Here is an 11,263-nt window from a genome sequence, read left to right on the forward strand (position 1 = left end):
GTGTGCTAATTAGATATCACCTTGTTTTCACATTAAACAGACTTCCACATGAGAAAGCAGCAAGGATGCAGTGGCGTTAATGTTTCCTGGTGTCAACCTGTATTATTTCAGTAGACATTGAAATGAGGATGCATCTTGCTGCCTTTCCAATGAAGCAAGTTTAATTTAGTAATAGGTGAAAAACCATCCTTACAAAGGTGTTAATCAGAGACTTGGCTTTGTGGACACTTTTCAGAGAACAAATTTGTTAGCATAAAAATAAAGCCAGAAAATGAAGAGCTGTTTAATCACTCAATTGGATTTTTCTGCCAGCATATTTTTTTTCTCTGCAACCTACTGCTAAATTGTGCTTCCTAGCTGTTTTTATAAAATCACTGAATCAAATCTAACTCTGATTACATCAGGGAAGGCCAGGTACCCACACCATAACAGGGGGTTTGAAATTTTGACTTGTCTACTTAAATATCACCAAAATCCGATCACAAGGCCAATTACATCCCTGGGTGGGATTGAACCACCAACCTTTTGGTTAATAGCCGAACACACTAACCGATTGCGCCACAGAGACACTTTGCAAAAAGTACATACTGACAAAGGCTAATAAGCATTCATCTAGAACGTTTCCTAGAAAAACTTTAAAAAGTCAATAATCTGGAGAGTTTTTGTAAGATGTTTCTTCCATCAACCAACGAAGAAACACATTGGTACTTTCCCATGATGAGTGAGTGCTTCAGGATCTCTTGCACTTACATGTGCAGCAGAGTACTGCAATGGAAGCATGCTGGGCCGATAACCCAGAGGTAGGCAGATTGAAACTATCCTCTGCTATATGCATTTTTTTTTAATTAAAGTAATCCAAAATTGGGATTGATATTTTAGCTCTTTTATTTTTACTTAAAGTACAATAACTTTTACCATTTTAATTTGTTTAATAGTATATTGACAGTATTGTTTTCTTTCAAAAATTCACTTAATTTTCTTTACCCTATTATTAAAATGGTAATTGACAAAAACAAACTACATTGTCACCAGAAGAGCAATACAAAATGTACAAGTGATATATTAAAATCATCTTTCCAGCTTGAATTTCAATGATGCATTGGGGTAACGATTTTGTGAGAAACATCTTCACCCTTAAATAAAGATTTTCTTAATTCCTTACCTGTGTGCTAATTAGATATCACCTTGTTTTCACATTAAACAGACTTCCACATGAGAAAGCAGCAAGGATGCAGTGGCGTTAATGTTTCCTGGTGTCAACCTGTATTATTTCAGTAGATATTGAAATGACGATGCATCTTGCTGCCTTTCCAATGAAGCAAGTTTAATTTAGTAATAGGTGAAAAACCATCCCTACAAAGGTGTTAATCAGATACTTGGCTTTGTGGACACTTTTCAGAGAACAAATTTGTTAGCATAAAAATAAAGCCAGAAAATGAAGAGCTGTTTAATCACTCAATTGGATTTTTTTGCCAGCATATTTTTTTTCTCTGCAACCCACTGCTATATTCACCATGCAGTATATTGTGTGAATATAGAAGTGTTGGCTGTGTTATGTATTAGAGTAATTATTGCAGCTCCCAGCTAAAATTGCAACAATGTAATTTAGTGACAAGCTGCAGAGATTAACCCTTTCTGTGGCTGCTGCACAACCTCTATTCATATCGCTGAATTCAATTAGGGAGATGTTCTCACCCCGCGAGCAAGCGCAGGTATATGCCACACTTAAATGTATGGGTATGGTCTCCATAAAATGAGCGTAGCCTTGCAGGCAAAGACTACCTTACACCCCAGTTCTTGACCCTGCACCAACAGACCTTGGCCACCACAGGGAAAAAAGTACAGTAATTTCCACCATGTTAAGCCCCACACATTAATGCCCTTTGGAACATATTATGTCACTCACCACAATATCTGTGATACACTATGCCCTACAGTAAAGCTTCTAATTACTTTTACAAAAACTGCTCAATGCTAAGAGTTTCACGTGCTGGGTGTCATGCTCATTGCCAGGGGTTTCACTCTCTGGGTGTCATGCTCATTGCCAGGGGGAACGCAGTAGGAGGTGTTATATAGTAAGCACCACTATGGCATAGTATATAGCATTATATATATTGTGAGCACTGGTGATGTTGAGTGCAGTAGAGCTGCTGCTGGGTAATTACAATTTACTACAACCACCAATATATTCTGCTGCACTATATATATGCAAAGCTAATTCTGCTGGGTAATTACAATTGACTACAACCACCAATATATTCTGCTGCACTATATCTATATTTGCAAAGCTAATTCTGCTGGGTAATTACAATTGACTACAACCACCAATATATTCTGCTGCACTATATCTATATATGAAAAGCTAATTCTGCTGAGTAATTACAATTGACTACAACCACCAATATATTCTGCTGCACTATATCTATATATGCAAAGCTAATTCTGCTGGGTAATGCAAATTGAAACAATATTGCATAGTATGTGATTTTTAAGTACTTTTTTAAAGTTTTGAATGATATAGACCCAGTTTAATCTTTGTGGAATGCCTGGTTGTTTTTAAGGTAATTTATTGCCTGGCATTTGAGGGGGTGGGGTGTGGTTACAGATTTCAATTATTGGTTTCACTTGTAATAGTCTTCTACTTAAGTCCAATGGTGTAGGCTGTGCAAAGCCGTTTAGCTGTGCATTTATTGATCTAAGCGTGCATTTTTATCAAAGCGTGATAAAATTGACACATAACAGCAGCGTTCAATCAGCGTTTATTTATCTTCAGCTGATATCGATTGTGAATTGACGTTTCTTCTCTTCTTGTCACCTACAGGTAATTACAATTGACTACAACCACCAATATATTCTGCTGCACTATATCTATATATGCAAAGCTAATTCTGCTGGGTTATGCAAATTGAAACATTATTGCATAGTATGTGATTTTGAAGTACTTTTTTAAAGTTTTGAATGATATAGACCCAGTTTAATCTTTGTGGAATGCCTGGTTGTTGTTTTTAAGGTAATTTATTGCCTGGCATTTGAGGGGGTGGGGTGTGGTTACAGATTTCAATTATTGGTTTCACTTGTAATAGTCTTCTACTTAAGTCCAATGGTGTAGGCTGTGCAAAGCCATTTGGCTGTGCATTTATTGATCTAAGCGTGCATTTTTATCAAAGCGTGATAAAATTGACACATAACAGCAGTGTTCAATCAGCGTTCAATTGAAGTGAAAAAGAAGGAAAACAGAAGCACACCAATCTAACAAAACAAAGAAAACTGAAGAACTAATAACAAATGTGAGTCACTTACTCCTCAGATCACTCACCTCCTGATTGTTGCATCTGATTACATAGCACAGAACTACCTTACTTGGACATTTCATAAACCATCCATTTCACCTACAAATGCCTGTATCTGTATTATTGTAATTTTGTTTTATAAGCACAGCTGCACCAATGCAATTTTACCTGCAAACACTTAAAACATCTAACATAATTACCATTGCTTCTTAAACCTCTCACAATCCTTTCATTTCTTACACTCCAAATACATTTCTGCACCCACTTTATCTACGCTTTTGACTCATTTCATACTAAATCTACACCCCTTGAGCCTACACTGCTTTTCTCACCTGCATTTCTGCAATTCTTCTGCTCGGATTGCCTTACAGTCTCCTCTCCTACTTCCACTACTTCAACCTATTTACCTACTTAACACTATGTCAAGGTTTTCTTATACTCCTCACATCACTCAGTGTCTACCTAATAATGTATCTTTATCCTTCCCCACTAGTCTCCTCCAACTCCTCCTCTCTCCCCTCCTCTGTCTCCCCTCCATCCCTCTGTTTCCTTCCCCCACCTTTCCTGTTACCCCACTTTCATTCACCTCTGCCCCATGGTCCTGCTACCCCACAACTCAGCCCTGCTCCCTCTCTCCCTTCCCTGTCACCTCCCCACACCCCCATCCACATCACACTGACCTCATTCCCTGCCCACCTCCTGCAGTTTCCCCTCCTAGCTCAGGCACCCGTACCATCACTACTCTCTCATCATCCCTGCCCTCAAAGTTAATCCCACCTCATCGCTACAGCAACCCTGAAAATCTAATTCACATCTCTCCCACAAACTCATACCCCCTATCCTGTGCCCTCTGGAATGCCAGATCTGTTTGTAACAAACTGGTCCCCACTCATGACCTTTTCATTTCCAATTCCCTACACCTACTAGCCATTACTGAAACTTGGATTATGCCCTCTGACACTACTTCTGCTGCTGCTCTCTCTGCTGGGGGCCTTACATTCACACACACACCCCGACCTGGGGGTCGCCATGGGGGTGGTGTTGGGGTCCTTTTACCTTCTAGTTACTCCTACCAACTCATACCACCAGAACCATCCCTTATATTCTCTACATTTGAGGTCCACGCCATATGCCTCTTCCAACCAGTCAATCTTAGAGTAGCTGTCATTTACCGCCCCCCTGGCACTGCTTCCAAATTCATCGACAACTTTGCTTCCTGGCTTCCTCACTTCCTCTCTTCTGACATTCCCACCATTATCCTAGGCGATTTCAACATCCCTATTGACATCCCCACACAATCCCCTGCCTCTAAACTCCTTAACCTCACCTCTTCACTTGGTCTCTCCCAGTGGACCTCCTCACCCTCCCATGTGAATGGGAGCTCACTGGATCTGGTCTTCACTCACCGCTGTGATATTTCTGATTTTTCCAACTCCCCATTTCCCCTCTCTGACCACCACCTGCTCTCCTTCAACCTATCTCTCTCGACTTCCCCATCTCTACCTCCTAAGGCTACCATCACTAAGCGTAACATTGAAGCTATTGACACCACATTCCTTTCCTCTCTGTTTGACTCACTTCTCTCTCCTATTCTCTCTCTCTCATGCCCTGAACAAGCCACTTCCACATACAATGCTTCCCTTACTTCTGCTCTTGACTCTGTTGCTCCACCAACCACTATTCACCCTTGCAAATTAACACCTCAACCCTGGCACACCAAATGCACCAGATATCTGCAAAAATGCTCATGTACTGCTGAGCGACACTGGAGGAAATCACGCTCTAAGGCAGACTTCCTCCATTTCAAACTTATGCTCTCATCCTTCAGTGCTGCCCTTTCTCTTGCTAAACAGTCATACTTCAAGAACCTCATCTCCTCCCAGTCTTCCAACCCCCGGCGCCTCTTTGCCACTCTCAACTCACTCCTCTGCCCACCTCCACCTCGTCTCCCTTCCTCACTCTCTGCTCTTGACTTTGCCACTTACTTCACATCCAAAATTGACTCCATACGTCAGGACATCACATCACACCAGACTATCAGTAACCAGCCTTCTCCCATCCCTTACCAACCCTCCCCATCCCTCGCACCAACTCTGTCATCTTTCTCCCATGCATCTGGAGAGGAAGTCATGGCCCTCATTCGTTCCTGTCCCCTCACCACCTCCCCACTTGACCCTATCCCCTCCCGCCTCCTTTGCCACCTCTCTTCTTCTGCTTGTTCCCATCTTTCCCACCTTCTCAATCTCTCCCTCTCATCAGGCACTGTCCCCTCTGCCTTCAAGCACGCTCTCATCTCTCCTATTCTTAAAAAACCTACCCTTGATCCAAACACTCTCTCCAACTACCGACCCATCTCTCTCCTCCCTTTTGCACCAAACTCCTTGAGCGTATTGTCTACAACCGCCTTACTTCCTTTCTTTCCTCACACTCACTGCTTGACCCATTCCAGTCTGGCTTCCGTCCTCTCCACTCCACTGAAACTGCCCTTACAAAAGTATGCAAAGACCTCCATGCTGCTAAATCTAAGGGACATTACTCTCTACTTATTCTACTTGATCTCTCTGCTGCTTTTGACACTGTGGACCATCCTCTCCTACTGCAAATCCTTCACTCCATTGGTCTGCGTAACACTGCCCTCTCTTGGTTGTCATCCTACCTTTCTGACCGTTCATTCTCTGTCTCCTCTCATGACTCCACCTCCCCCTCACTTCCACTAACTGTAGGGGTACCCCAAGGTTCTGTCCTTGGTCCTCTTCTCTTCTCTCTCTATACGTCCTCACTAGGTAAGCTCATTAGTTCTTTTGGTTTCCAATATCATCTCTATGCTGATGACACTCAAATCTATCTTTCCTCTCCAGACCTCTCCCCTACTCTCCTCACTCGTATCTCCAACTGTCTCTCTGCTATCTCTTCCTGGATGTCCCAGCGCTTTCTTAAACTTAACATGTCTAAGACCGAGCTGATCATCTTCCCTCCCTCCCGCATAATCTCACCTCCTACAATCTCATTATCTATTGATGGCACTACTATCTCCTCTACCCCCCAAGCGCGCTGTCTTGGAGTAATCCATGACTCCTTCCTCTCCTTCAAACCACACATTCAGCACCTCTCACAAACCTGCCGTTTTCATCTAAAAAATATTTCCAGGATCAGACCCTTTCTGACCCAGGATGCTACTAAGATTCTTATCCACTCACTGGTCATCTCCAGACTGGACTGCTGTAATCTCTTCCTGACTGGCATTCCTGACAAATACCTCTCTCCACTCCAATCTATCCTCAATGCTGCTGCCCGGCTCATTTTCCTCACCAAACGCACTACGTCCACCTCTCCTCTCTTACTAGTCCTTCACTGGCTCCCCTTCCCTTTCAGAATCCATTTCAAGCTTCTCACACTTGCTTACAAAGCCCTCACCCACTCCTCTCCCATCTACATCTCTGATCTTATCTCGCTTTACACTCCCACCCGTCCTCTTCGCTCTGCTAATGCACACCGACTCTCCTGCCTACGGATTACTTCCTCCCACTCCTACCTCCAAGATTTTTCACGTGCTGCACCACTTCTCTGGAATTCCCTACCTCTCCCCCTCAGACTCTCCACCTCTCTACAAAACTTCAAACGGGCTCTCAAGACCCACTTCTTCACCAAACCCAGCCAAATCTCATCCTAAACCTCTGTTCCATGCTCTATATGTACCCCATCTGTCTCACCCCTGTCTGTCTACCCCTCCCTTTTAGAATGTAAGCTCTCACGAGCAGGGCCCTCTTCCCTCATGTGCTTACTCTTTTATTACTTTAATAATCTTCAGCTGCACCAAATTCAGCAGTCTTCTGCCACCTGATACTTATTCCAGTGTCATCTGCTGATGTAGCTATGTTTATTTACCCTGTACTTGTCCTATATTGTCGTCAACTGTAAGTTGCTGTTTTCCTGTTTGATGATTTGTTTATGTACTCTGTAATTGGGCACTGCGGAACCCTTGTGGCACCATATAAATAAAGGATAATAATAATAATAAATAATATAATATATAGCAGTACGGTACAGTAGGCCACTGCTCTACCTACCTCTGTGTCGTCAAGTATACTATCCATCCATACCTGTGGTGCATTTTAGAAAAAAACATGTCTCGGCAGAGCAATCTATAAATCCATCATTTTTCAGACAGCAACAGTGGGTATTGTAATAGTCACCCAATCCATCACTTTTATAGGGTTACATGCTACAGCCTGTCTCAATAATTTTACTGTCACGCTGTGTGTGTTTGTGTTTTTATTTGGGTATTTGTTGTTGTTGTAGAACTACAGGTACCAGCAAGCCCATTATTTCCCCGCCTGCTGGTACTTGAGGTTCTCCAAGTACCAGCAAGCGGGGGAGGCTTGCTGGGCCTTGTAGTTCCACAACGAAAAAACAATATTCTTTTTTTACACACATGGCTATCAGCCCGACACCCACCACCCAGGGGTGCTGGGGACAGCCTCGGGCTTCACCCCTGGCCCTTGGGTGCCTCGAGGGGAGGAACCTCTTGATTTAAGGGGTCCCCACTCCTCCAGGGAACCCCGGCCAGGGGTGACTAGTTGGAGGGGTAATGCCAGGGCCGCAGGGACCTACATAAAAGTGTCCCCCGGCTGTGGCATTATCTCTCTGGCTAGTGGAGCCCGGTGCTGGTTTTAAAAATATGGGGGACCCCTACATCAATTGTCCCACGTATTTTTGGAAACTGGACCGGTCTAAGAGCCCGGTGCTGGTTGTCTAAATACGGGGAACCCCTGTCCAATTTTTCCCCCAGTATTTAAATAACCAGGACCGGCTCAAAGAGCCCGAGGCTGGTTATACTAAGGAGGGGGGACCTCACGCATTTTTTTTAACCCATTCAGACCCTTCTCCTTTAAGTTAATGGAAGCCCTGGACAACAAAATTGCATTCATGTCCTCCTCCCTCACCCTTCCCAGTCCCAAACACTCATTTTTTTTTTCTTTAAAAATTTATAATATATAACGAGAACAATGAGCAGGCAGGCAGCGGGCATTGGCGGCATCGGACTGAGATAGAAATTAGTGGTGGAGGGCTGGGTCAGTTGATTGTGGGCGAGTTTGTAAGCCATTGGCGGTGGCAGCGGGTATCGGCTCAGAGGCAGTAGCGGGCATTGGCTAAGGGTCATCGGCAGGATTCGGCGGACATTATGGCTGTAGTGCCTCACTAGCCACTGACCTCACCGCACGCCACTGTGGGACAGATGTAACATGCAGAGAGAGGTAGATTTGGGAGGGGGAATGTCCTAGCATAACTGTTAATTGCAGTGTAATACTGTAATTCAGCTGTGCAGCATTTGTGGCTAAATGTCAAAGAAGCCAGTATTTACCCTGCATGCAAAACAATAAATGTATTTGAACATACCTCCCAACTATCCCAATTTTTGCAGGACAGTCACTTTTTTGGGGAATGTCCAGCTAACCCAAACAACCCCCCCCCTTCCCATGGGGAAGGGGGGGGGGGGTGGAAGGCTCCCTGTAGCTTGTTGCTCTGCAAATATGCACATTGTGGGTAATTCAGACCTGATCGCTAGGGTGTGTTTTTTGCATCCCTGTAATCAGGTAGTTGTCGCCTACAGCGGAAGGGAAAATTTGCTGTGCAGGTGTGTGATCACATGTGCACAAGAGCTGCACAGCTCAGCACTTACTCAGCCATTGAGGTGACGTCACAAATCCTCCCACAAAACGCCGGGTCCCTCCAGTGTTTTTCCGGACACTCCCTAGAAACATTCAGTTGCCACCCACACAAACACCCTCTTCTTGTCAATCTTCTTGTGATCTCCGGACCGTCGCACTTACGCATTGTGGCGCATACGCATGTGCAGTGCAAACCAGATTGCCCGCTGGGTGAAAATAAATTGAAGCGATCTGGTCTGAATAAGCCTCAATCTCTATTCACGGGAGACAGAGGGGCTGGGGCATGGCCAGCAGCTCACAGAGCACCTATAATGACAAAAATGGGAGACATGGCTCATGATCGCGATATACCTGCGAAGGTACGCCCTCTACTGATTGACAGGCAGAGGCATTCGCATTTTCTGCGGGGCACCCGGAGAAAATGTAGGCACACGCACAGGATGGACCCTGCGTATATGCCCCCATCCTCTTCATAGTTTTTGCGGTTGGAACGCGTATTACGATCCAAACTGAATTAGGCCCTATGTCTTATATACACGAGCAGTGTGAAAACATCAATCGATGGGGGTAATTCCAAGTTGATCGCAGCAGGAATTTTGTTAGCAGTTGGGCAAAGCCATGTGTACTGCAGGGGAGGCAGATATAACATGTGCAGAAAGAGTTAGATTTGGGTGAGTTATTTTGTTTCTGTGCAGGGTAAATACTGACTGCTTTATTTTTACACTGCAAATTAGATTGCAGATTGAACACACCACACCCAAATCTAACTCTCTCTGCACATGTTAAATCTGCCTTCCCTGCAGTGCACATAGGTGGTCATTCCGAGTTGTTCGCTCTGTAATTTTCTTCGCATCGCAGCGATTTTCCGCTTAATGCGCATGCGCAATGTTCACACTGCGACTGCGCCAAGTAAATTTGCTATGCAGTTAGGAATATTACTCACGGTTTTTTCATCGTTCTGGTGATCGTAATGTGATTGACAGGAAGTGGGTGTTTCTGGGCGGAAACAGGCCGTTTTAGGGGCGTGTGGGAAAAAATGCTACCGTTTCTGGGAAAAACGCGGGAGTGGCTGGAGAAACGGAGGAGTGTCTGGGCGAACGCTGGGTGTGTTTGTGACGTCAAACCAGGAACGACAAGCACTGAACTGATCGCACTGGCAGAGTAAGTCTCGAGCTACTCAGAAACTGCACAGAGATGTCTTATCGCAATATTGCAAATCTTTCGTTCGCAATTTTAAGATGCTAAGATTCACTCCCAGTAGGCGGCAGCTTAGCGTGTGCAATGCTGCTAAAAGCAGCTTGCGAGCGAACAACTCGGAATGAGGGCCATGGGGGGTAATTCTGAGTTGATCGCAGCAGGATTTTTGTTAGCAGTTGGGCAAAACCATGTGCACTGCATTTACGAACAGATGATTTTTTATATAAATTTTAAAATGTTAGTAAATGTGTGTTCTTTTTTCAACCTGGAAGCCCAACATCGATTAAGATCGATCTTAAATAGACCCCTGGGTTTTAAGGATAACCATGGTTGAGTCCAATGGTTAATTCACATTGACCGAAGTTCTAATTAAGTCACCTGTGCTCAAGCATGATATCCTTAAAATCTGGATTGCAATGACAGCATTTTGGAACTATGCCTAAGGGTTTAATTTTTACATTTATCCACTGACAATAAATCTACCTACAATATCCCTGTAACTGTTATGATTACAGTATTTCACTAAATAATTTAATTTGCTGAACCTTCTGTAAAAAGAAATATTAAGCTGCTGTAATTCCCAGATGCAGCAAATTTGTTAGCTAGTGGGCAAAACCATGTGCACTGCAGGGTTGGGGGGGGGGCAGATATAACATTTGCAGAGAGATTTAGGTGGGTTATATTGTTTGTGTGCAGGGTAAATACTGGCTGTTTTGTTTTTACACTGCAATTTAGATTTCAGTTTGAATACACCGCACCAAAATCTAACTCTCTCTGCACATATTATACACCCCCCCCCCCTGCAGTGTACATGGTTTTAGCTAATAAATTTGCTGCTGTGATCAGATCTGAGTTAAGCCCTATGTATTTGGCACTGGCAAAGGGTTAGAGGCCTTGCTGTAGAGCTCACACCTTTCTTATCATGCATTGTAATATTTCCTATGTCCTGATGTTGTGCTCTCTGCTCCATCCAAGTAAACAGCAATGTAGCATGGCTATCAAAGAGCGTGAAGATTGCAGATTTCCTGGGATTAATGCTAAGGAATGCTATTCCAGAGGCTGCTGCTTTAATTCAAGTGTCACTGGGGTTAAATGGTGTTTTTACCT

The sequence above is a fragment of the Pseudophryne corroboree genome, unplaced genomic scaffold, assembly GCF_028390025.1.
Source record: "Pseudophryne corroboree isolate aPseCor3 unplaced genomic scaffold, aPseCor3.hap2 scaffold_366, whole genome shotgun sequence".
In the NCBI taxonomy this organism is placed as follows: Eukaryota; Metazoa; Chordata; class Amphibia; order Anura; family Myobatrachidae; genus Pseudophryne; species Pseudophryne corroboree.